Source organism: Malus sylvestris, chromosome 9, assembly GCF_916048215.2.
Source record: "Malus sylvestris chromosome 9, drMalSylv7.2, whole genome shotgun sequence".
Classification (NCBI taxonomy): domain Eukaryota; kingdom Viridiplantae; phylum Streptophyta; class Magnoliopsida; order Rosales; family Rosaceae; genus Malus; species Malus sylvestris.
Window position 1 is genome coordinate 15,437,839 of NC_062268.1, and position 26,152 is coordinate 15,463,990.

The following is a 26,152-nucleotide window of genomic DNA, read 5'->3' on the forward strand; positions in this document are numbered from 1 at the left end:
GAGCACTCCTAGGATGGGTGACCCACTGGGAAGTTGCTCGTGAGTTCCCAAAAACAAAACCGTGAGGGTGTAGTTGGGGCCCAAAGTGGACAATATCGTGCTACGGTGGTGGAGCGAGCTCGGGAAGTGGTCTGCCCCGGGCCGGGATGTGACATTGTGTATTCTTCTACTTCTATTTTTGCATTTTGCCATTCTTTTATTATCCATATAAGTATAGTTTTTTTAATTGTAAATAGGTTATTTACAAGATATATAATAAATTTACATAAATCCGCCTAGGCGTTAGGCTCTTACCCGCCGCCCGACTATCGCGCTAGCGTTTTTTAGAACTTTGATTCTTTGTAAGAAGGTAAATGAATCTTAGAAAAACACTTGAAGTGTTTACTGCGAGAAGTACTTAGCTAGTGTTTCTTTCAAAATGAATTTCCAAAAACACTTTCACTAAAAACGCTTTGAGTCATTTTAAATGAATTTTTAAATGAGCCTTTATAATGTGTACTATTATTTAACTTAATATGCTATTTATCTTTATCAAAAATTCGTGGTTAGCGTAATTTCATAATTCAATATGAAAATATTCACTCATTGAAAGCTCACTTGACACTGTGAATTCATGATTTGATCAGTCTATTTTCTATATCTATATACTTATTGCTTTATAGAGTAGCGAAAATTAATATCAATCTTAATTAATAAAGATCGTGATTTTAATAAATATTTTAAACATGACGCTTATAATTCTGTTATTAGTGCGTTACGTTTCTTATAAAAAATTGTGTTTTGACAAATTATAAACCATATAAAAGTGCCACAAGTTATAGGAGTTGTTTTTTATACAAATCTGAGTGTTGTAATTGACAGTCTAAAAATATCATTATGCACTCCTTTGTATATACCCTACAAGTTTATTATGTATCATGTGCGTATTTAATTGCCTCTATTGATACTTATTAGGGATAATTATCTTAAATTTCTATCCCTAAAACAAAAGAGGAGCAGATAAGTGATCTGAACCCAAAAGAAGCGTTGCTATTTTGCTATTTAATTGCCTCCATCCTCCACGGCTTTGCTTTTCACATCTCTTCTCCCAACATTTATTATGTTTTTTTTTTCCCACAACTATTTGCCAAACATGGGAAAGGAAATGGTTTCCATTCCCAAGTCTCATTTCCTACGTACCAAACACAACCTAAGAGTTGGGGGTAGACTAGACCCCGTGGTAAGTTAGTCGTAATAATTTAGTTCGAATTTATCTTTAATGAGAACTAAACCTAAGACTTTTCACTTATAAGTGAAGAATAATATCACTCAGCCGCCACAAGTAGGGGTGAGCTTGAGAAACCGAAGCCGGAAAAAAAGGGACCGAATACCAACTGAAATGGAGAAAAGAAAACAAAAAACAAACAAAACAAAACTGAACCAAAACTATTGGTTCGGTTTCAGTGGTTCAAACTGAACCGAAGGAATATAAGTTAATATTTATTTATTCATTTATGTTGGGTGTTTATTTTTCAAGCCCAATTCCAAGTCAACTATTAGCCTAACTTCAATCGAAACCTAACTTTAGGTCCACATATGTTGAAAGTCTTATTCCCTAGATATTTTTTTTCTTCATTTTCTCTCCAATTTATAGGTTCAAAAGAAAAAGAAAAAAATTGAAAAAAAAAACCAAACTCGAACTGAACCGAAAAAACCAAATTGAATCAAACCGAACCGAAATACAATTGCAAAAACCGAACAGAACCAAATAGTAATTTCAATTTGGTTTTTGATTTTGGAAGAAAATTGAGTTGGATGAAACCAAAATCAAGCCTAGCCACAACAACCAAAATTTGAGCATTCACATACATTCAACCAACATAACTTTACTAACCACCGTATACTTTCTAATCACATACTTTCTAGTCACAATATGCATTTTTACACACCTTTATTAACCAGTATGCCTTCTAATCACATACTTTATATTAAAATAAAATGTACATTTAATAGAATTTGACAAGAATAATGCCACCTATTACTTTCTTTGAAATATATACATATACAATCCTATACAATCCTTATTGAATAAGGAAACAAATAATTAACTTTATAAACAAAACCTCCCTAATAAAGGACTCACGACCAACACTCCCCCTCAAGTTGGTGCATAGATGTCACACATGCCCAACTTGACAAGTGAGTCTTCAAACTTTCGACTACACACAGCATGCGTGAGAACGTCTGCAAGTTGCTCCTCCGATTTCACAAACGGTATTGACACAATTTTTCTCTCAAGTTTCTCTTTAATAAAATGCCGATCAACCTCCACATGTTTTGTTCTATCATGTTGTACCGGATTATCGGCTATATCTCTTGCTAATTGATTATCACAATATAATCTCATGATCTCCTTTGGCTTGAACCCAAGCCCTTCAAGAAGTTTCCGAAGCCAAAGAATTTCACAAATGCCGTGGGCCATACCTCTATACTCGGCCTCGGCTGACGATCTCGATACCACCTTTTGTTTCTTACTTCGCCATGTAACCAAATTCCCGCCTACAAAAGTAAAATATCCCGAAGTAGACCGTCGGTCACTCACATTTCCTGCCCAATCAGCATCTGTGAACCCCTCAACATTCAAATGTCCATGCTTCTGATATAAAACTCCTTTTCCAGGTGCAGACTTCAAATATGCTAAGATACGCATAACAACAGCCATATGATCTACACTTGGTGAATGCATAAATTGACTTACTACACTCACTGCATATGCAATATCTGGTCGTGTGTGAGCCAAGTAAATTAGTCTCCCTACAAGTCTCTGATATCTCCCTTTATCAACTGATTCCTGATTCGGATCCAAACATAGATGATGTTTTTCAACAATAGGAGTATCTACTGGCTTACATCCTAGCATACCGGTTTCTTTTAACAAATCCAAAACATACTTACGTTGTGACAAGAAAATACCTTTCGAAGATCGAGCAACTTCAACTCCAAGAAAATACTTCAAATCTCCCAGACTCTTCATTTCAAACTCAGCCGCAAGGTTACTCTGCAACTTTGAAATCTCATCAAAATCATCTCCAGTAATAATCATGTCATCTACATAGATGATTAAAGCTGTCACTTTTTCCTGTCTTCGTTTAACAAACAATGTATGATCAGAATGACTCTGATAATATCCAATCCTTTTCATAACTTGAGTAAACCTATCAAACCATGCACGAGGTGATTGCTTAAGTCCATAAAGAGACTTACGCAACCGACATACTCCGGTATTTCTACCAACACTGTACCCAGGAGGAAAATCCATATATACTTCTTCCTCCAAGTTCCCATGGAGAAAAGCATTTTTCACATCAAACTGTTTTAATGGCCAGTCCATATTAGCAGCTAAAGATATCAGAACACGTACCGTATTCATCTTAGCAACCGGTGAGAACGTTTCCTGATAATCTACACCATAAGTTTGGGTGTATCCTTTAGCTACCAACCTTGCTTTGTACCTATCTATTGATCCATCAGCTTGGTATTTGACAGTAAACACCCACCGACATCCAACTGTTTTCTTCCCTTCTGGTAATGACGTCACCTCCCAGGTATTATTCTTCTGTAATGCCAACATTTCTTCATCCATTGCATTTGCCCACTTCGGATCCTTTAGAGCCTCCTCCACACGGGTTGGTACCTGAATAGCCTCCATATTGTCCACCAAAATCATGCGCTCTGATGCAAGACCATTGCATGAGACATAGTTGGCTATTGGATACTTCACTTTACCTTCCGGAGAAAACCTGTCAGGTGGTACACCCCGATTGTGTCTCGGTGGCAGTATATATGTATTTACATCATTACTTGCATCAGTTACATAATCATCCATAATACTTACCTCAGGTATATCCAGAGAAGATTCATTGGGCAGCACAGTATAGCTAGAGAGAGAGGGGGTACGGTAGCAGTAGCAGAATCGGTAAGGAACGGCTGTGGTTGTTCTGATGGCACGGCAATCTGTTGCCGTGGGGTTGCTGAAGGTACTGCAGCAGTTTCTGCAATAGTAGTATGTTCCTGCCGTGGGGTTGCTAAAGGTACTGCAGCAGTTTCTGCAATAGTAGTATGTTCCTGAGTCTCATGAAGCTCGACAGCAGGTACTCCGGGAGGAAGTGGCGGCTCTACCATAGTATTTCTCTCTAGGTCCAACCATCCAAGATCACCACAAGTGTTCTCTCCCTGGTGATCGGAAGATGAAGATACGGGAGCATAAAACAATTCTGACTCAGAAAACGTCACATCCATGGTAACATACAGATGGCGAGTCTCGGGATGATAACACTGATACCCTTTTTGGTGAGACGAAAAACCAACAAAGACACACCGGAGGGCACAGGGATCCAACTTAGTACGATGAATCTTGTGAATATGCACATATACCACACACCCAAATACCCGGGGGGGGGGGTGAGAGTAAGAGTAGACACCATCGGTACATGTTGAGTGAGGACTTGAAGAGGAGTTTGAAAATCAATCACCCGAGAGGGCATACGATTTATTACATAAATAGCATAAGTAACAGCAGCTGGCCAAAAAACCTTAGGAACAGAGGCGCCTAGAAGGAGAGCACGAGCTGTTTCTAGGATATGGCGATTTTTCCGTTCAGCCATCCCATTTTGCTGGGGAGTATGGGAACAGGTCGTTTCATGGAGAATGCCTTGATCACAAAGAAACTCCGACAACTCACGATTAATATACTCACCACCATTATCAGAACGGAGAACTTTAATTACAGATGAATATTGAGTCCGAATCATCTGAGAAAACGATCGGAAAACCATACTCACATCACTTTTATTTTTTAAGACATATAACCACGTCATACGGGTGCAATCATCAACAAACGTAACAAACCACCGAATTCCAAAAGAAGGAACAATAGGAGAGGGACCCCAAACATCAGAGTGCACAAGTTCAAACGGTAAAGCTCTTTTATTCATACTATGAGGGAACGAAGCACGATGGCTTTTAGCAAGAATACATACTTCACAATGTAAGTCTGATTCATTTATTCCACTAAAGAGACTAGGTAACAAATGCCGTAAATACCCAAAAGATGCATGTCCTAACCGACGATGCAACAACCACACTTCTTGTAAATTACTAGATTGTGACGCGCGAACAGCATGAGCTCTGCCAGTAGCGACGTCGTCCACATAGTACAACCCCTCTCTCTTAGTGCCACGCCCAATTATCTCCTTGGTCTGAATATCCTGAAGTAGACAAAAGGACGGATACATTAGAACAACACAATCCAATTGTTCAGTAACCTGTGGTATGGATAACAGATGATGGGATAAAGAAGGAACAAGCAAGCAATGATGTAAGGGAAGTGACGGAGTGAGATGCACAGTGCCGGCACCACACACAGGTGCCAGAGTACCATTGGCAGTTGATATATTTTTCTGGTGAGATGTAGTCATATATTGGAATATATTTTTATCATATGTCATGTGATCCGTTGCCCCAGAGTCCAGAATCCAACCTGTATGGTGCTGAGTTTCGGAGGCTAAGAGAACACGTCCCACGGTACCTGTGTCGGAAGACGAGTCACCCCTAGTACGAGTCAATAAGTTGTGACGAGGATCACTAGAACAAGGCAAGACCTCCTGGGCTGTTGGTGTTGCCGCAGCAAGGGAGGCACGGCCTTCACTGGAACCCACTGCTCCACGCTCTTTGGCACGTAATTTTTTCTTTAATTCCGGAAACCAATCAGGCACTCCATGCTTAGTAAAGGACGTATCCTCAGTATGACGAGTTTGTCCACAGAAAGTACACTTCAAATCATCTTTATTTTGTCGGTTGAAAGCACGAGAATTTAAAGATTGATTAGAAGAATTATTAGAGCGAGAAGCACCAGCTGGCCGAGAAATCATAGCCAGGGACGGCACCCCTCCTTGATTGTTACTACCACCCATCATAGTGGCATGTCGTTGAGCTTCACGCCGAACAACAGAAAACACATCCTCAACAGATGGTAGTGGCTGAGTACGTAAAATATCACTACGCACTTTATCAAAGACATCATCCAAACCCGCCAAAAACGCATACACACGGTCAAGTTGAATTTCTTCCCGAAGGGTTTTGAAATCCACAGCACATTCCATCTTGATGGGTCTCCTTTGATCTAACTCCTGCCAAACGGACTTGAGATCCGCATAATACACACCAACTTGCAGACCTTCTTGACAAAGTCGGAAAGATTTAACCTTCAATTCATAAATTTGGGAAATATCCGAACCATCATAATAGGTCCGAGCCACCTCTTCCCAAACTTCTTTAGCAGTACGCAGGTGAATAAAAAATCCCATGATAGCAGGTTCCATGGAATTGATCAACCACCCTTTTACGATTGCATTCCCTGTCTCCCATGTCTCATAGTCAGCACTCTCCTCAGCAGGCTCCTTGATACTCCCAGTCACAAAACCCTTCCTACCTCTTCCAGCGATGTGCATCTCTAAAACCTTGGACCAAAGCGGATAATTTGATCCATTCAATTTCACGGTGTTGGGTACAGCAGATACATCATGCTGAAGAACAACAGGATTCACGGTACGAGCACTTCCTTCCAATTTCAAAACACCACGCAGATGCCATATTACCGTCGGGAACAAATCAGAGAAAACTGCACGTTGAAAAAACAGTGTCCCACCACATTGCAATACACACGGCACTACTACCCCCACTCAAGCGAACTGAGGTCTGCGGGAAGAAGGGCAGAACCAGTCTGGCGGGAGGAAAGAAAAAAATAGGGTTACGGGAAAACAAAGGGTTACGGGAGGAACTAGGGTTACGGCTAGGCTCGTGATACCAAATAGAATTTGACAAGAATAATGCCACCTATTACTTTCTTTGAAATATATACATATACAATCCTTATTGAATAAGGAAACAAATAATTAACTTTATAAACAAAACCTCCCTAATAAAGGACTCACGACCAACACATTTATACAAAATGACGCCTTATGTTTCCAATGGAATGAAGGATAATACTTTGTGCTTCAGGGTTCTGATGAAGTGGAGGAGATTATTGTGTTTGCATTGCAAACCCATCATTGAGTATCACCATTGCATCAACAACTCTTCGTGTCAAATTGGCTCTCGGAGCATCGGAGATAGTATGATCGATGACATGATATTGTCGTTGTGTCATGAGCCACCAAGTTGAAGCAGAATCACCCTCTCGAGTTCAGCGCTTGAAAAATCCCTGACGATATTAGCATGCTCAACCCTCCTTCTTAGAATATTCTTGCAGAACTCTCTTGCCTCTTCACGATTTTCTTCTGAAAGCGGTTGTACTTAGAAAGGTAGTTCTGGAAATCATTGTTGTTCTGGTAGCCAAGCGGCTGTTCGAGGACCTCTCAATGCCACATTGGAGCTCGACGCCTGGAACCATACCCAAAAGCTTGTTGGCTGTCGCATTTCTGTCAATGCGGGGTTCGACTTGATGAGAACCCGACGCTGTCTAAACACCCTATGCCCCCCCTCATTGAAAAAAGAAGCTTGCTCTTGCATCTGCGATGTACAGGTCACACAAACCAGCGAACTGCATCGGGTTCGGTTGGCGAAGCTCCTCATAACAACTCTCGCAGCAGCCAAATCTCTCGACAAAAATATTTTTGAGTTAGAAAAACTAAAAACCTTTTATCAAAAGGGGATATTTCTCACAAAACCCTTAAAAGTATCCTTGCTTAATGAAAAAGCACAACACGCGTTTGGAGTGTACGATACTCACACTACACGATGCTCAAAACCCTTAGATATTGTGCATACAAGCACAACGAAAACCAATTGATCTTCTGCTTGTTGGGTTTTGTTTGTGTTCATTTGAAGAGTTGATTGAAGAATGGCTTGAAGTGATAAATTTTTAAAGTAACATAAAAGTGTAAAATAGATTAGGAGATACTCTTATGAAGTAAAATTATCCATTCTAATCATTGGTAGGATTAGAAGGAATGAAATTCCGTCATGGCTAATTCTCTTCTAATCCATTCCAAGTGAAAAACCATTCCCCTTCTACTTTTAAATCCCTTGAAATGTGAGAGTTCTTCAATTCAATATGTTTGCCAAACAAACCCAAAAGTGAGAAACTGCTGCAGCCTTACCGGAGAACTTTCAATACCATATAATTATGTAGATTATAATTGGTAAATGTTAGGCAAATCAGATATCTAATCAATGTGTAATGTCACCATGTGATTATCAAATGAAAAAAAAAAGAGAGTTCGTGGGCCTTGCTTATTTTCAAATATCCTACCTAACCCTGAAGCCCCAACTCACAATGGTTTTTCTACCCACCTCACTTTCTCAGTTTCATGGACTTGTTTTAACAAGAGTTGTGAGCCGGTAGGAGTGTAACTCGGGCTAGATCAACCCAAGCCTGCTCATGTTTAATTCCACTTTAAACTCAAATTGGCCTGTTTATTGGGTTGAGTTGATCATTTTCCCGTCCATACCCAACCTAATTGATTTATGAACAACCCAACCCAATTAGAGCCCAAATCAACTGATGCACATATTACACCCAAGTCTAACAGGCAACAGCTCTTATGATATTATATAAGCTTTATATGTATTTGATACTTTGATTAATCGGCCCGAATTGTACTCTCTTAACTATTTTATTCTAGTCACTAACTCGATTCTAATATTAAATCCTTAGTCTCTAAACCCTAGCTTTAGTGTCTCGAGTAATTTGCTCAGCTGCTCTAGTCTCTACCCTTTCCTCCTGACATTGGGTATAGCGACCAAACCCTTCCTTTCTTCACACAAATTTTCCAATTTCAAGAAATAAACTTAACAAAGTTAGACAATCCAAGCCCAACTCAAGTAAACCGAATAAGAACGCACCCAGCCGAAATCCGAGTCTGAATCATGAACGCTAAGTTAGAGTTGGGTTGACCTTTCAACCCACTCGAGTTGCAACCCTAGTCAAGTGAGCGCACGATAGTATATAAACTTTCCTTCCCAAATAATGCCAATATAAGATTTATTTATTTAATTATATCAACATGATATTTAGAATTAACGTGGCACACTTCATTGCAAAGGGGATTGCTGTGCACTTATGCATCAAGAAATTCTATCTTGCAATCAACAGCGCATAATTTTAGTAGTGTAACTGGTTCACTTAATGCCTGAAATTTTTCCTCAAATATCTAATAAATATCTCTCATATAGTCACTAATTACATGACAAGATCTCTCTTGCGTCACCGATTACCTGAAATTATCTCTTCTATGCAGCACGCCGGATGGTGTTTAAAAGTTCCATTCTCTTTTGACTAATCGGCGTATAACATTTGACTATATGGACGTGGTTTACAAAAACTTATATTTATATATGCTCTAGCTAGGCTTAATTTTAAAACACTTTGAACCTACTTCGTGGCCTCTTGAATGTCTTTATGGAGAGCCTGGATGTATGTAATTTCAAAGATATATGATAAGATCGGAGGGTAACTAATGTTCAAAATATCGGTATCAATGAAAATATCAATATGTAAATTTGTGAAAATATCGACGGATATATCAAATATCAATCTCAATATCGGTTGCTTTCAATGGAAATGATGATAATTTTAAATAAAACTTAAAGGATTGTCAAACATTGGTTTGAACGAATTATAAGAGTTTCTCCAGTATTTACCAAATGTGTCAGAAACATCGACAATAGTTGTCGATTTTAGCCTAAACTTAAGAGTTTCTCCAATATGATGTGAAGTTTAGACTTCACTCCCTGTTTCCATATCTTTCTTTGATTTTTTTTGAATATTTCTATGAAAATATCGACCATACGAACAAATTTTAAACACAAAGGTAACCTATAAAGAATATATCAACTTTCTCATGTTCATACCTTGTTAATTAGTTTATAAAATTGTAAATTAATATACAGCATTAAGATAAGGGGGCGGGGGGAAGTCAGCAACACAACATTTATTTTGTAAAGTAAGTTGGGGAGGGGTCTCTATCAAAATTAGTAACGTAGCGTGCATGGAAAGTGAAAATTGGAAAATATATATATTGTATATTACTCCAAGTCTTCAACACATGCAAAGTCTTGGCTTCCACGTCTTAAGCTTTGGCAGCAGTTTCATACGCAAGAAGAACCGAGCAGCTTCAATTTACTCAAGCTGTCATGCACTCATGCACGCATGCATGCAAACTCACATCTCGTCTTTGCAAAATTGACATTTGTCTTGCATATGATTAGGATTGTTTTATTAACACCTCACAATCTTGAATATACCCAATTTTTTGAATTTCCGTTGAACTTCCTCTTCTTTTACCCTTATTTAAAGAGTAATGATATTCATACCATGTTTTTGTATCACATTTTTATATCACCTTAGGTGGCATTTGATGTGGACAGCCACATCATTTGAATTAATCAGATTTTGAAATTTAGTTCATTATTTAATAAACTAATAATTAAGAAAAACTAGTTAATTAAATGATGATTGTGGTATACGAGAAGTCTTTCTCCTTCTTTTCCTTGGGTTTTGCAAATTTTTCCAATGATGTGGTTGTCCATATCAAATGCCACGAAGGTGGTATAAAAATGTTGTATAAAAACATGGTATGAATAGCATTACTCTTATTTAATTTTGAAAAAAAAAATGAAGGGAAATTTGGAAAAATAATCAAATTTTGGATCTTATATAGAATTATAGCCACTTTTTTAAATTTATGATAAATATAACCAAAAATTGATATAAAAATACTAATATACCCTTAATGAGGACTCTAGCTTTCACAACTCTTTTGCCCATTTAGTTTCTCTCTCTAAATCTCTTTGCTATCATCATTTGACTAAACAAAACCATTTAGCTTTTGTTCACAACCACATGGTGCATTTAATAATTCTCATCAAAATTGACATCAACTTAAACTAGACACTAGGAATGACTTTGGACGAAAATTGATTTTTACTTGAATCAAAACATTTAAAAACACAAATTAAAACATATTCTAACTAATTAGACACACTAAAGTAAAAGGGGATTGAATTTTGGACGAAGTTGAAACAAACAAACAAGTATGAAAAACTAGACAGATTGTAAAACAAATTTGAGAAATAAGATGATGGATGAGATAGCTAGAGGCTTTTTCTCCACACATGACATGTATGCAAATAACTCGATTTCTAGTTACTACTTCATTAAATTATGAACGACAATGCTCTAAATTAACCGTGACATCACTAGTTAACTCTCAGATTTTCCTTGTTTTATTGGATTGGATGACATCATTCTACAACCCAAAACATTCTTCAAAAGTTCCCTACATGACATCATAATAGAGATACAATCAAAGATCATTACGTTTAATGAAAATCATAAGCATTGACAAAGCACTTGCAACTATGACATCATGTCGCTTATGCTAGGAATTGAACTTAACACGATCGTTTATAAGCGACATTCACTACATGTGAATATAAGTTTGTAACGATTGTGTGAAACTTCCTTATATTCTAGCAACGGATTTATGCATGCCAATTAAGTGTCGACCCTTAATTAACAAATACAAATAAGCTATCAATCAAATAGTTAAGATAATTGCATTCACGATTCAAAAGTTCATAACTGGAATTTATCAAATCATATTACACACATAATCATGGCTTTGAAATCACCCCTAGCTAAGAGGGGTTTAGCCACTCATATTCACAACAAAACGAAAGGAAATGAATTTAAACATTAGAAACAAAAGAAAGAAAACACCTAAAAACTCAAACGATCCAAGTTGGACAGCAAGCACGTCCAAGCACTTTCATTCCCTTCCTTTGCTATAGCACAATGTGTTGGTGAGTGTTTGAAGGTTTGTTTGTATGGAGGAATGGATGTGAAGATGAATGGATGTGTTTGGATGAAGGTTGTGTTGAAATGGGAGTGAATGATCTAACCAAGTATGAATTAAATTTATGTTACACACACTTCCTTTTATAGAGGAAGTACATGTCAATGGAGGGGAACATGGAGTGGTGTAGCAATTGAGTGCAATGATGCATGAAATCTGAAATGATGGAGGGAACAAGGAATGGTGTAGCAATTGAGTGCAATGATTCAATGTAATGATGCAGCAATTGAGTGCAATGATTCAATGTAATGATGCATGAATCTGAAATGATGGAGGGAACAAGGAATGGTGTAGCAATTGAGTGCAATGATTCAATGTAATGATGCATGAAATCTGAAATGATGGAGAGAACAAGGAATGGTGTAGCAATTGAGTGCAATGAGTAGTGTTTGAAATGATTCAAATGTGAAAGTGAAGTGATGATGCAAAGCATGGGGGTAAAATGGAGTGGTGCTGCAGCTAGGGAACATGAATGATTGTGCACATGGTAGAGAAAGGAAATGGAGGTGGAATGATGCAACAAATGAGTCAATGGAAGGAACATGGATGATGATGCACATCATAGGAATCCAAAGGGAGTGCAATGGTGGTGCACGACAATGATGGAAAGGTGAATGGTGGAGAGACACCCCTTTGTGGCTGAGCTCTTTGTCCTTTTTACATTAATTCTTCTTTCTCTTTAACACATTCCTAGCCTCTTTAGTCTTCAATTTCGTCCATCCACCTTGCTCCATGCATGTGCTATTCATTCCAAGCCCAAAACTGCTCCAAAATGCACCAAAATGCATCTTATTGCTTCATAAGGCCTATGGACCTACAAACACACGAAAATAGCTTAAAATACATAATTAACTGAGAAATAACAACATAAATGCATGAGAACAAGCTAACTCAGTCGCATAAATATGCTCCTATCATAAGGCAATGGTGGATTCCTTCTCGAATTAGTGTAGATTTTGTTTGTCATGCATTGTTTGTCTCGCCAGTGAGTGATGTGGCGTTTCAAGTCAGAGATGGCTTATGTTGCTGCAATGACAATTTATACCTGCGATCTTGTGCTTGTGGTAGCCGTATAGGGGTTTGATCATTTTGTTTGTTTGTACAAGTTACCTCTAGATTAATATATTGGTTTTTTAAGAAATGTACCTAGGTGGCACCCATTGTAATCATTCTTAGTAATGAAATCGCAATTGCATCTTGTGAAAAAAAAATTATTATCACGAATAATTGGTGTTATAATTAAACCAATCATTCAAATATCAAATAATATTGTTATATATTGGAGTTGATGAATTTTATCTGCAAAGAAATTCACGACTTTTTAGTTTCGACTTCAAAAGCACGCATGTGGATGCAAATTTCTTCCTCCTTGATTTTGGACAATTTTGCACCTACAAAACAATTAACACCTTAGGTTAAGGCTAAGAGCCTCACGCGCCCACGATGAATGGGGAGGGCTTTGGCCGAAGAACCTCCGATGCCAAAGTTAGAATTTAGAGAGAAAGAGTGTTTAGAGAATTTTGGGATTTTTGCCAAAGTGTTGGAATGAATATTTGGTGAAAATATGAGCCTATTTATAGGGCTAGGTTGGTTCACTTTAGAGAGGAATGTGGCCGGCCACTTAGTAGGGTTTTTAGGTTTTGTTTTGGTTTAATTAGGCAATTAATTGGCTAATTAAACATAAAATGAAATGTTTTGGTGGTTATGGAATTTATTGGCTAATAAAAAGGAAGTAATGGTGAAAAAGGTAGAAAAAAGTGATGGATTAGGTTTTGAAATGGGGATAGCCGGCCCTTTAGTGACTTTTAGGTTTGAATGGGTGTTTCAGTTTGATAATTAAGGGATTGATTAGGTAATTAATCCCTTAATTAGTCAATTTTTAGGAAATTTGAAAGGAATATATTATTTAGCTAATTGATTAGCTAAATAATGGAATATAAAACATATTAAATAAATTAGGTTTTGGGAATTACCTTATAGAAAGGATTTGATGAAATAGGCTTTAAATTGTTACCTATTTTGGGCACTTTTGACTTGGTTGAAAGATGATTGCCCACTGCTCGCGCGTAGGAATCCCGGTATGCCTCAAGGGTATTTTTATCCTCTTTTGTCCAAAAAACCACGTGGTGCCTAGGGAATATTTTTGGCTCCACAAATGTCCCCACACCTGTTGGGCTGCTCGTAGAAAAGGGCAGCAGGTGTAGAGATTTTCTTGCTTTAGGAAACTTAAGGATTGCTTCATATTTTGATGTAGATTCTCTCTTTAATAGGAAATTAGATCCTTTTAGGAAAGGGAAATAAATTTCTCTCAAAGCCTATTTAAGTCCACCTTAAGTGGGTTATTAAATCAACTTTGGAGAGCGATTTATTCTACCCTACAAGAGAGAGATAGCTTAGATGATATTTGTTCCCCCTCCTCTAGCAATCTTCTACATCTTGCCCATGCAAAGGATCGTCTTTCGTTGCTTTCTTCGTCTTCTTCGTGCCGCACTGAGGTAAGAAAAAATTAATTTTCCTTGTCTTCTTCTTGGATGGTGCTACCGCTGGACAGCAGTCGGGGTGGTGGGGCACGTCGGCTGGCATGGGTCAGGAGTCGGCTTGGCATGGGCCGATGAGGTATTGTGGCAGGGACCACTGCTTTAAGCTGCTCGACTTGGCTAGAACCAAGGGCAGCTTGTGTGGCTGGGGCCGTGGATTGTGGCGTTGGGGCACAGTACTAGGCGAGTCACATGGCTCATGTCATTTTAGGCTTTTGGACATGACGCGAGCTAGGCTGGTGATTGAGAGAAATGAAGAGATTGCGGGCCTCATGAGCTGCTGGAATGTTGGGTTGAACTCCCCTGCTAGGTACCACGAATGGCGTTGGCAACTTTAACTCTATTCGTCAGGAGAAACGTGGGTTGCTCCCAAAAGAATAGGTGAATAGGATCAAGGTGGATGCATTGGCTCGTCCAATCACTATTGTGGATCTTGCTGCAAGTGAAGGTGGGAAAATGGATCTTCCCTGCCTGCTCAAGAGATGTCGGCTGAGAAAAAACCAAAGACTTCTTTCGCTCGCGCGGGTTCGCCGACTGCCTCCAGGCTTGTGATTGACTTGACTTTTTCCAAGAGGACAAAAAATAAGGCTGCTAGATCTGAGCATGTGGTGCCTGCCATGTCAAGAATGGCTAGTACGATTGCTGATAGGATTGTTTGGCATAAAGGTCGTGTCATGCCCCTAGTACCGAATTTTGTACCAAGACGTCTGTTGGGAGCTAAGTCCGGTTTACCTTTGGAGAGGCTTGCTATTAAGAATAATGATAAGGTGGACTCTGCTGCTAAAGTGGCGCCAAGGCCCATTCCTTATGCTGCTGAGACTGATTCGCCTGCTGGGAATGAGGAGACTGCTCGCGTAGGTAGCTGTGAGAAATCCACTAAGCCTGCTGCTGGGGAGGCTGCTGAGATCTATGTGCTTTTGAAACCAGATCTCTAGAAAACATGGACGCTTGTGCCAAGTTTGTTAATGGCGTCAGAAAGGTGTTTGCCCAAACTCGTTTGCGAAGCATACGACCCAATTATAGAAGGACTGTTCTGCTTACTATGATGCAGATATAGCAAGGCTGCTAAGGAGACGACAAATACTATGCAGATTCTAAGCTCGTTGCTTTGAATGGGTCTCATATGTCTGCCCCCACTTCTTTACAGATTGAGACCGCTCGCTAAAAGATCATTGACTTGAAGACTAGGCTTGACGCGATCCAAGTTAAGCATGAAAGTGCATAGAAGGAGATTGGATGTTACATACCTCAGATTCAAGATCTTGAGTTTGCAGTTTCTGAGCTTTGTTTCGCTGCTTATGCAAAGGATGAAAAGTTGATTGCTGCTTATAATCAAGTGATCCACTTCAAGAGAATCGTCGATAGGCTTGAACCCTAAGTGTTGAAACTTCAAGGTGTACTGAAGATCAACGAAAGTCTGAAGAAGGAAGTGGATGAGTTGCAGAGCATCCATGTTGGTCTGCTCGAGGAAGATGAGCAGCTGAAAGGTGAAAACGTTGGGCTCGGGGTTTCGAGACCTTCTCTATTTCTCCGGAAGACTTGCTTGATTTTACTTTTGAGGCTTCCATTGGTGAAGAAGTTGGAGAAGTTAGTGCCCAGGCTGGGGCAACCGATGGTGAAGCGCCGGATGAATACCGCTGTTAAGAGCGTCGTGGCTGCTGAAGGTGTGGCGACCGAGTAGTCGTGGGAAGTCCAAGCTGCTATAGTCTTCTAAGTAGCCTTTAGGATTTTATTTGTTTTTCCTTGTAACTCTTGTTTTGCTTGAACTCATTCGGCCTTTGCTAGTTGTTTATAAACATGTTTTCCTTCGCTTTTCTTCATCTTCGCTTCTTTTGTTCATGCTTTAACCTTTAGACTTGATAGACCAGTGACAGACATGCTACTTATTATAAGCAGACAAGCCCGCGTAGCCTATGCAGCCGTAGGTGTTGGTGTAGAACTTTGCAAGGTTGTTAGCCATAGGGTTGGCAGCCAGATGCCTTACTTATAGAAGCAGACAAGTCCGCGTAACCATTAGGCTGTTAACCTTGGCTTTCTCCAATTCCGTAGGTTGCGTAGCAAATATCACAACACTTTAGAACTTGGTGTAGGTTGTTCCGCGCTTGGCAGAGGTGAAGCTTATCGACTACGTAGCATGTCGGCAGTGGATAAAACTTCGTATATGTGCACTAGCTTGTTTAACCTTTCACAAGAATGTGCGGTTGTATAAGTCTAGCGCAGTTTTACTGCTCAAAGGGCAAGCCGTAGGCAGTCTTCCAGAATCCGTAGGCTACCTTAGTGCACTCGGTAGCAGCTTTAGGGTTCCAGGGCAGCCATTTGTAGGGCGTACTGCATAATGTGCCCCCTCTGTCTCTGGGGTCCGGTTCCCCACGGATTAGGCCAAGAGACCCAAAATCCTTCAGTTAGCTAAGCCTTGAAAAAGACCATTGTGGCTACTTCTAAGAATCCCGACGCAAGTCATCTTGCATCTAGTTATACTAGGGCAGCCAGGCTCATCCATGTTTGGATATTCGGAGTGTAAAGTTTATCCTCGCGTCTTGGAGAGCTGACCCATATGGGTGTCGGGAAATTGGTTTACCCTCTCACACTGGAGAGCAATTAATTTTTCCTCTCGCACTGGAGAGCATGGTTGGTCCCTCGGAGGGCGCATTCTTGTAATGAGTCCCTAAGCAGGGCGCAGTCTTCTTTTGAAGTGCAGGAGTGATCAGTTGTTGTAAGCATGCAGTCGAGCTAAGTTGTGATTACTTCTGAATTCCTCGTTAAAAAAAACGAGTGAAACGAACAAGAACTTAACTGTAAGGTAAGAACTGCATAACAACTCGATAGTCCTCGGATTGTGAGGTGGTGGTGGTGCCCGTCAAGCTTTTTGAGTCTTTGATCACTCATATATTTTATGCATTTATACCATCCATTTCTAAAGTTTTTGTGATGTTTTTATGTTAAAATTGTAGTAACTTACCTTACCTTGTGTTAATGTACAGTTAATTTTGTGTTAGCATTGTTTTCACAGAAATAATGGAATGATGGAGGAATAAAAGAAACAAAAGAAATCCATGGCATGGCAGTCATGGAGTGATGGAGTGATGGAGTGATGGAAAAGAATAAGAAAATAAAACAGTGGGAGAGCACGGACGAAAAAAAAAAGAATAAAAGAATAAGAAGCAGTGGAGGGCATACTGAAATAAAATAGGCAGGGAGTGGACGAAATTAGTTCAGAAAACAAATGAACCACAGATTCTCAATCAGACAAAGAAAAATATTCTCACTTGTACCAAAACCTGGCACTTCACCTTGCAGGCCACTCACGGCAGACATCACTATGACAACCAAAAAGAAGAAAGTCACGGAGAAAAGAAAAAAGAAAGAAAACACTGACAGAATAAAAGGCGCGGAAGAGAGTAAGGGAGGTGGGGGGAATACAGGCTGCCTTTGGCAGCGTGAGAGACAGGAGGCGGAGAGAGCAGTAAGGGCAGAGGGGAGACTGACACGGAAGCAGCAGAGGCACGGCAGGCGAGAGAGGATTGGCAGGCGCAGATTGGCAAAGAGAGCTGACGTGAGAGACAGCAGAAGGAGGCTGCTTTGAGCAGCGTGAGAACGGGAAGAGAGAAGAGAGACTGTCAGAAGCACAGTCCACACGGGCAGAAGACCAGAGGCACGGGTGGACTGGCGAGCAGCGTGAGCCTCGGGGAGGAGAAAAACAGAAGCAGCAAGCTGCCTTCTCTCTCGGTTAAATCTTTCCAAACTTATATTTTATTTCTGTTTTAATAATGTGTAAATAAATTTATTTTGGCTAGAGGTTAATTCAAAGCCATGAATATATTTGTAATATGAATTGATTACCTTCAGTTGTGATTTCTGAGTTGTAATTTAATTTGCTTAACTGCTTGATTGATAACTTATTTTTGTATGTCGATTAAGAATGCATACTTAATTTACATGCATGAATTTGATGCTAGAATATAAGTGAATTTCACCTAATCGTTATGAACTTATATTCACAAGTAGTGAAGGTTGTTATCCACAATCGTGTTAAGTGAGTTCTAGGCTGGATTAACATGTGTATTCCATAGTTATGAATGCCTAGTCAATGTTTATGATTTCCGTTGAACTTAATGATCTTTGTTGAATGTCTCTATCATGCGTATTCCATAGTTAGGGACTTTGATGAGGAATAATTTGGTTGTAATGCGTATTCCATTCAATCCAATGAATCTAGGGAAATCTAAAGAGTTAATTTAAGCGGACCTAATTAACTTGGAACATTGTCATTCACAATTTATTGAAAGAACAACTGAAAATCAATTTAGGTTGCATATGTGTCATGTGTGGAGAAGAACCCTCTAGCTAGTCCGTCACCTATCCCTTCACCTTAATTCATGCTTTTGTCAATTCTGTAATTTATTTAAGTTTAATTTACTTCTCGTAAAAACCAAACCCCCCCATTATTAAATTATATTATTTAGTTAGTTTTCATTGTTGTTAGTCTTTTAATTCAATTTCCGTCCATTTCAGTTCCTAGTGTCTAATTTGATTGTTTTCATTATTTTGAGTCATTCTAAGTGTGTTTCGAGTTATTAGAGTTTTTAGCCTAGTTTCGTGTCCTTGAGTCTTGTTTAATATTTTTAAATTAATTTAAAATAGATTAGCAATCCCTCCTAATCCCCGGCCTAGAACGATACCCTACTTACATCTATACTACAATTGTCAAAAAGAGGGTTTAATTTTGTGTGTTAACTTATTTTTCGCACCAAATTTTGGCGCCGTTGCCGGGGATTAGCAAAATTGCTAATCCCCCCTTTCTTTCTTTTTTGTGTCTTTTGTTTTTCGTTTCTGATTTTGTTTCGTTTATTCTACTTTTGATATTTGATTTAGTTTTCTTTCTTTGATTTTAGGTTCTAGAGAAGTAAGACATGGATTTTGCTAACATTCAAGCTCAATTGGCGAATCTTACTTCTCAATTGTCACAGATTGCCGGAAGGACTACAAGGCAAAATGTCCCTACATTTGGTGTGTCTTATGGGCACGGATATCAAACTCATCAACATCCTCAATTCACTGTCAACGAAGATGCTTGGGGTTATCAAGGCTGTGATCAACCAAGCAACATGTTTTCCAACGCTTACAATTCGGCTTGGAGAGATCATTCAAATTATATGTGGGGGGAACCTCAACAATTCCAACAAGATGGATATTGGCAGCAAGAGGAGGAGTTCTATTCAAAACCTATGCAATATGCTCAATCAAACTCAGGTTCGTCAATAAATTATAATCAAATTCTTAATGAATTAAATTGTTTGGTGCAGGGCTCACAAAATCAAGCCAAGGAGGCTCAACAAGATGCATATTGGCAGCCATATGAGGAGTTCTACACCACACCTATACAGCCACCACAGCATCCCCCACAACAATTCCAATCAAATCAAAGTATGCCCGTGAATTATAATGAAATTCTTAAAGGACTAATTTCTTTGGCGCAGGGTTCACAAAAAGAAGAACAATTGCCGCCATCGGAAGAGTTCTATCAGTGGCCATATGAACCGTCACAGCCACCACAACAATCAACCCAATTCAATTCAGGTACGTCCTTGGATAATGATACACTTAATAAGTTACTCACCTTTTTTAAACAGGGAGTAGAAAATCAAAACCAGGAGATGCAAGACCGAGTCAAAAGAGTGGACAAATTGGATATGCAAGTTGGGCAGATTGTGGAATTCATGGCACAGATTCGAGATCAAAGTGAACTTTCCAACTCAAACATTGCAAATTCAAAGGCAGAAAGTGAAATCGATGAAGCCATCACTTTGGAAGGTGACATGAAGGATGAAGCTGTCCCAGAACCATCCAAACACAACCCGAACATGGATGAATTGCTGCTGCAAGCAGAAGAGGAGGAGGACGACCTGGGCAGTTTAGAAGAATTCTTGCTGCAAGCTCCTCAAATCCCTATGACATCCAACTCAGGTGAGGAAGTTCTAAATTCACTTCATTCTAACATTATTCCACCGAATGTCCTTTGTCCTTGCAGGTTTTTGATTCCAAATATCAAAGAGAGTGAAAAAGACATTGTGGAAGCTCTTCCAAAGGTGCAAAGTGATATCCCAATTCTTGGTGCACCAAAACAAGTTCCCGATGGTATTGAAACGTTCAAAGAACCTTGCACACCAAGAAAAGGGATTCAAGAGAATGAAGTGGTTGAAGCATATCAAGAATACATCCAAGAGGTTGTGCATGAGACAATCAAGCCCAAAGCAATTGAGTTTGATGACACGGGACAAGCCACAACCATCATAGTAAACCTGGCCAAGTTCAAAGTCCCGGAAATGTTCAAAAATGTGGTGTTTGTCATTGAGTTTGTGTCGGAAAAAGAAAGTAAGCCATTTTCTCCAATTTTAATTTTAATTTATACTAACATGTTTCTGATTTTGATGATTCAGGCACCCATTCTTGAATTTAAACCATTGCCGAATCATTTCAAGTATCACCTCCCATTAAAAGATAAATTCCATGCTTTGGAGCCGAGGGGAGTTTAAAGGAAAGATTCGTCCGACTGCGGACGTTAAAGCAAGCGCTTCTTGGGAGGCAACCCAAGCATTCAACTTACACCCTTATCTTTACTGCTTTCATTTTGTTTTGTTCAGTTAGTTGTGTTATTTGGTTGATTTCTGTGAGTTTGTGTTATTTAGTTTAAGTGTGGGGGAAGGTTAAACAAAGTCTTTTTACATTGATTTACATATTTTACATTTATTAAAAAAAAAAAAACAAAACACACCTAAAAAAAAAATAAATAAAAAAAAAAAAAAAAAAACATAAAAGTAAAAATATTTTACAATGATGTGTAAACTAATAGCATTCATTGATCAGGTGGTGCTTCAGTAGTCGGCGGAGCTTCAGTAGTCGGCGGGGCCACAGAAGGAGAAGGCAACAGAGGTTGATCAGTTGGAGCTTCACTACGCGGTGCCGCCCCAGAAGATGAAGGCAGATGCGGTTGGAACAAACCCACAAACCTCCGGTGATCAAGTAAAATCTGACCATCATTTTCCTGCAGCTGGTTAATTTTCCTCTTCATGTTTGTGGCATAATTGTGTGCAAGCTTGTGCAATTGTTTATTTTCATGCTTGAGTCCTCTAATCTCCTCTTTGAGACTCTGTATTTCAGCCACCAACGATTCAACGTGACGGGTTCGAGCAAATAGGCGTTGGGCCATGTTGGACACAGAACCCGCACACTGCACGCTAAGAGCCAGAGACTCCTTAACCGCCAATTCATCAGATCGTCTAGCGAGCAGTATGTTATCTCTGGGGGTGACAAGGTTCCGGGCCACCACCGCAGCGGTCATGTCATTTTTCATCACCGAATCCCCAACGGTGAGAGGACCAGTAGGGGATATGAGGGACGGACGCCATATGTTGTCTGGAGAATGAGGGGCTGCTCCTTCATCAAGGTTCAAGTCAAAACGACGGTCGGAAGGGCCAGACATTTTTCAGAGGTGGTGAAGAAAGAAGAGAGTCGGACTGATCAAGATAAAAAAAAAAAATTGCAAGAAGGGAGTGTTTACAAGAGGGAGCTTGAGTGTGTTGTGGAACAAAATTAGCGCCTCTATAAAAAGAAGAAATCGGAGAGGCGCTCCTCAGAAATCGAAGAAGCGTCCTCTCGCAAATCGAAGAGTCGGGGCTCCTTTCTCAAAAGCCGGATTCTTTTCTCAAAAGAGGCGTTGCATTTCTCAAAAGCTGGGCTTGCTCAGAAACCACGAGTCGAACCCCGGATTTCGCAAGATCAATTTGTCCAGGCGTGTTGTCACTCGTCACATGCAACTGGTAGCTTTGCGGAAATTACGGGCAGCTTTGTCAGAAAGCGCGTAATTTGTACTATTCATCCATCCACCGGCTGCCGACAATGAGTGAGAGAATAGTTCCGGTTGTGAAGAAAAGTCCTATAAGTATCTACCTTCGCCTTCCACAGCAAAGGCACACCCTCTCAGCACTTCTTCATCTCCGAGAATGCATTCCCAAATAATCCTCCTAAGTTACTCAGTGTTCCTCATTCCTTGGGATACTCCTGCGAACAACCCATTCAAAGCAAAAGTATTTCATATCATAAAGGTAGAAAACAAGAGTATCTCATATCATGCTTTCTCCATGTCCTTCTCCTTGTCTTTGTTTTACGACAAGGAGAAAGAGAGCAATCAGCCAGCATTTGGTATCAATCTTCCGATCTGGAGCCAACTGCCTGGAACCCCTTCCTGATTGCTTACTTAGCCTTGCTCTCGAGTACTCATCTTCATCATCTTGTGCTTTCTCTTCGTCTACCACATCTGCCTGGGGGACAGTAAAGGAAGTGAAAATGATACCTCGAAGCATGTGGAGACAATTCAGCTAGGGACAAGGAGAAAGAAAGCAAGAGGTGGGCACTTGGAAAGATTGAAGAAAGAAACAGACCAACACCTCTCCCTCGTGCCTGCCCGTCGTGCAGAAGAAACAAGCAGAGAAGAATGCAGCTTGCACAATCATCCCAGCGGAAGGAGTCTGAGATAAAGAACTAGAGAAGCTGCCACATCTGCTTGGAGAACAAATAAGGAACTGCAACATCACCAAAGAGCAAAGCTTCGCCGTACAATATCATCAAATCATCACTTGCAAGTAAAAAGCTAAGTGTCACCCAGTTCAAGAGGAAAGCTGTGGAAAGTCAACAAGCACGACCAATGATCACTTATTAGTTCTATTCATTGTCTTTTATCGTGATTTTCAATTTTTCGTTTGCAATTTTTTTTACATTTTCTTGCGTTACTTACTGAATTATTTCTTTTCTTTGCAGGAACTTTTGGTTATTTCCACCTTTGAAGTTGATTGCAGAATTTTAGCTTGGGGGGTCATCGCTTGGTTTTACTGCAAACTAGGGAAGTTTTCAGTCCAATTGCTTTATTTTGTTTCTTATTATTTATTTATTTTATTTTTATTTGCATTATATTGTTTTCTGACATTGGGGACAATGTCCAATTTAAGTTTGGGGGTAAAGAGTATAAAAAAAAATGACCAAATTGAAATTTTTTGTACCTTCAACTACGAACGGGTTTCATTTGTTTCCGTGTTGTTGCTATTTGTTTTCTTAATTAGTTTTGTTTTCTTTTAAAAAAAAATATTTAAAAAAATCGGAAAATTTAAAAATCCAAAAATATTGTCTTGTTTCCCTTATTGTTTTGAATTAGATTTTTGTTAGTTTCCCGACCCAATGATATAATTGGATCAAAATTGAACCATGATCATCAAGAACTTAGTTAACATGTGTTTTGTGAAATTCCTAATTCTCTTGTTAGTTTTGTACATGTTTGACCATCTTTGAAAAACCAAATGCACATAGCCTTGTTAATGTGAAACTAAAGTATGACTTAAACCTTCATATGTGAATTTAGTGACCATATACATCCTATGTGAGTTTTTGAGCCGATTGAAAGTGTGTGCATTTTTCATACACTCCTATTCTTTCATGTGTGATGAACTTATGTGAGATACATCTCTAGAACTTGCGTAACGATCTTTCGAAATGCTTGTCATTGAGTGCATGAACTTGGAAATGATAGAGGCATTAGGTTTACCACTATGGCCCAAATAACCATGTTTCCCAAATAAAAATGATATCATTAGATTGCCAATTTGAGCCGTGTATGTTGAGCCTTTTATTTCTTATCACCAGATATGTCTACCCTTATACCTGAAACATTTTTCCTTACCCTTTCCAAGCAAGCTAGTGAGCAATGTGAGATTGTCTTATGAGAAATGTTTGTGAAGTACTTTGAAGGTGTTTGGCAAAAGAATAAGTGTGGGGGTATTTCATGTTTGTATATATAAAAAAAAAAAAAAAAAAAAAAAAGAAAGGATTGTACACAAAGAAAATAAAAAGTTGTTCAAGTTTCAGTTTAAGGGTGTGGTTAGAGGTGCTAAAAGAATCGTTGGAAAGATTGAGTTCTTATAAATCTAAAGAAAAGAATTGCTTGCAATGTAGCTTGGAACTTGTGTTTACCTATTCTTTCATTTCAATAACCCTCTCCCTAAACCTCATTACATCCAATAAAAGTCCTCTTGATTTAAGTTTTGCAATTATGATTGTGGAGATGAGATCTTTATGCAAGCTTATGGTAGAAATTTCACATTTGATTCTTTGAGCGAAACACATTTAAACTAAACACATGTGTGATTGAGTGCATATCCCGTGAGAAGGTCGCTAGTTTGCATATGATGATTTTAAAAATAAAAACTTGAAATTGCATTAGCATGACTATCTCACACACTACACTTCAAGGATGATTCAAAGATTACTGCTAATATTTGAATAAGGAAGATGAACTTGGATTAGTTCCTTGATGCTAGCTATGGTTCTTGATGATTTGTTTTCTTGAATGAAATTCTATGAGGATCACATAGAGGGAAGCTAATGTTTTTCATGTTTTTACTTTTTCATATTTTCTTTGTTTTGCTCGAGGACTAGCAAAAATGTAAGTTTGGGGGTATTTGATCACTCATATATTTCATGCATTTATACCATCCATTTCTAAAGTTTTTGTGATGTTTTTATGTTAAAATTGTAGTAACTTACCTTACCTTGTGTTAATGTACAGTTAATTTTGTGTTAGCATTGTTTTCACAGAAATAATGGAATGATGGAGGAATAAAAGAAACAAAAGAAATCCATGGCATGGCAGTCATGGAGTGATGGAGTGATGGAGTGATGGAAAAGAATAAGAAAATAAAACAGTGGGAGAGCACGGACGAAAAAAAAAGAATAAAAGAATAAGAAGCAGTGGAGGGCATACTGAAATAAAATAGGCAGGGAGTGGACGAAATTAGTTCAGAAAACAAATGAACCACAGATTCTCAATCAGACAAAGAAAAATATTCTCACTTGTACCAAAACCTGGCACTTCACCTTGAAGGCCACTCACGGCAGACATCACTATGACAACCAAAAAGAAGAAAGTCACGGAGAAAAGAAAAAAGAAAGAAAACACTGACAGAATAAAAGGCGCGGAAGAGAGTAAGGGAGGTGGGGGGAATACAGGCTGCCTTTGGCAGCGTGAGAGACAGGAGGCGGAGAGAACAGTAAGGGCAGAGGGGAGACTGACACGGAAGCAGCAGAGGCACGGCAGGCGAGAGAGGATTGGCAGGCGAGAGAGGATTGGCAAAGAGAGCTGACGTGAGAGACAGCAGGAGGAGGCTGCTTTGAGCAGCGTGAGAACGGGAAGAGAGAAGAGAGACTGTCAGAAGCATAGTCCACACGGGCAGAAGACCAGAGGCACGGGCGGACTGGCGAGCAGCGTGAGCCTCGGGGAGGAGAAAAACAGAAGCAGCAAGCTGCCTTCTCTCTCGGTTAAATCTTTCCAAACTTATATTTTATTTCTGTTTTAATAATATGTAACTAAATTTATTTTGGCTAGAGGTTAATTCAAAGCCATGAATATATTTGTAATATGAATTGATTACCTTCAGTTGTGATTTCTGAGTTGTGATTTAATTTGCTTAACTGCTTGATTGATAACTTATTTTTGTATGTCGATTAAGAATGCATACTTAATTTACATGCATGAATTTGATGCTAGAATATAAGTGAATTTCACCTAATCGTTATGAACTTATATTCACAAGTAGTGAAGGTTGTTATCCACAATCGTGTTAAGTGAGTTCTAGGCTGGATTAACATGCGTATTCCATAGTTATGAATGCC

At 39.1% G+C, this 26,152-nt stretch overlaps 1 long non-coding RNA gene across 1 annotated transcript; it reads left to right on the forward strand.

The window, feature by feature from the left end:
• Positions 1 to 17,852: 17,852 nt before the first annotated feature.
• LOC126634230 (uncharacterized) lies at positions 17,853 to 25,951 on the forward strand. The gene is made up of 2 exons (XR_007627250.1): positions 17,853 to 18,233; positions 25,868 to 25,951. It is a non-coding gene; the product is annotated as an uncharacterized LOC126634230 (long non-coding RNA).
• Positions 25,952 to 26,152: the final 201 nt, after the last annotated feature.